Raw genomic sequence first — 2,121 nt, forward strand, 5'->3', positions numbered from 1 at the left:
GAGTAACTGCGGAGTTTCTTGCCGATTCTTCTCTGCAGAATTTACATTCCGAATCGGTGATAGCTTTACTTTTACAAAAAAAAATAAACCCCTTAAAATTTTAATTTGAAAAATGAAGATTCGAAAGTACTTTTTGGGCCTTTTTGAATAAAGTTATTTTTGATTTTGATTTCATCATGATTCATTGATAACACCACACTGCTGGGCATAGGCCGAAGAAAGTTTCTCCATATAGGAGAAGGCTCAGAGCTTAATCCACCACGCTGCACTGCGGGTTGGCGTATATGTATACTGTCAGTAACGATCGCTATCAAGTATTTATGATAACAACTGGGACCAACGGCGTAACGTGCTCTCCGAGGTACGGTGGGGAGACCTACAAGGATAGGTGACCAAACCGGAAAGAAATATTTGTACAGAAGATAATAAAAAGAGAGATAAAGAGAAGAAGATACATATATAGATATATATAGATATATATCTAAAAATTACATTACGCTTTTAACGAATGTGCTATTTATCGAATGAAGTAATGATAAAATCTTTGATATCTCCACCGACTTTAAGGAATAATAAAAATCAAAAACAAGTTCAAGTAGCAAAATATATAATCAAATGAATACAATATTATATAGCCTTCCTCAACACAAAAAGAATTTTTCAAATCGAAGCAGTAGTTCCTAAGATTATCGCGCTCAAACAAACGAATAAACAAACAAAGCTACTTTACAATATTAGTATAGATACACTCTGTACCAACCCCAAAAATATTGGTTTACACATGAGTGTATAACATACATATATAGGAAAACAATATAGTGTATATTGTTTTCCTTCGTTGAGGACCTTGCTGAGGGGGTTGATCATGGACATTCATACGACGCAATATACACTGACTTCAGCAAGGCCTTCGACAGAGTGAGTCATGGAATGCTTTTGCATAAACTCTCTTTCATCGGTGTCTCTGGTACGTTATTGAGCTGGTGTAGATCGTACTTGTCAAATAGACCTTCCAAAGTTGTTGTTGGTGGACACGCGTCGGGTGAATTCGTTGCTGCGTCCGGTGTGCCTCAGGGTTCACTGTTGGGTCCATTATTATTCAACATCTTCATTAACGACATTGGGAAATGCTTCCATGATTCTAAATTTTTGATGTTCGCTGATGATTTGAAGCTATATAGAACTGTGAATACCTCTGAGGATGTGCGTTCGTTGCAGAGTGATCTGAGCAATTTGGTGGAGTGGTGTGATGCGAATGGAATGAGCTTGAATCCGAATAAATGTCATGTGGTGCGATTCAGTAGGAAAAGAAATGCACTAACCAGAACCTATCACATTAATCATGTTCTGCTAAATGAATTCGACCACACTCGTGATTTGGGAGTGATCTTGGATAGTAAATTACGTTTTAACCTGCACATAGACGATATTGTACATAGGGCTTTTCGGATGTTGGGCTTCGTTCTGCGCAACTGTAAGGAGTTTAAGAATCCCAGAACTAAAGTTACGTTATACACCTGCCTCGTGCGTAGTATTCTGGAATATTGCAGTGTTGTGTGGAATCCACATTACAGTATCTATATTAATCGCCTAGAGAGCGTACAGAAGCGATTTTTATGGCACTTGTCCTATAGTTGTAACATGGCTGGAAATCTGCCTGATTACAACAATCGCCTAGCTCACTTTAACATTAAATCGCTTCGACATCGTAGAGAGCTGCATGACATCAAATTTTTGTATAAACTCGTCAATGGAATTTTAGATACTCCTAACATATTGTCTGGTTTAAATTTTGTCATCCCCAAATTACCGCAACGACATATAAAACCTCCTTTTAAAATTAAAGGTGCAAAGTCAAATTTAGGCCAGTTTTCCCCGCTTAACCGAACTCTAAGGAGTTATAACAAGATCCACAATTTAAAAGTCTCTGATAGTAATGTTATAGACATTTTCTCGAACTACCCTAAACTGTTTAATAAGTTAGCGACTGAGCTTATTGGTGTCTAAGGTATAAGAAATTAAAACTTTTTCTCTTTTTTTGTATTATTCCTAATATTATATTATATTATTATTTTTATTGTGATTCTCATTATAAAATTAAATTAAATTTTAAATTTTATT

The sequence above is a fragment of the Melitaea cinxia genome, chromosome 7, assembly GCF_905220565.1.
Source record: "Melitaea cinxia chromosome 7, ilMelCinx1.1, whole genome shotgun sequence".
NCBI lineage: Eukaryota > Metazoa > Arthropoda > Insecta > Lepidoptera > Nymphalidae > Melitaea > Melitaea cinxia.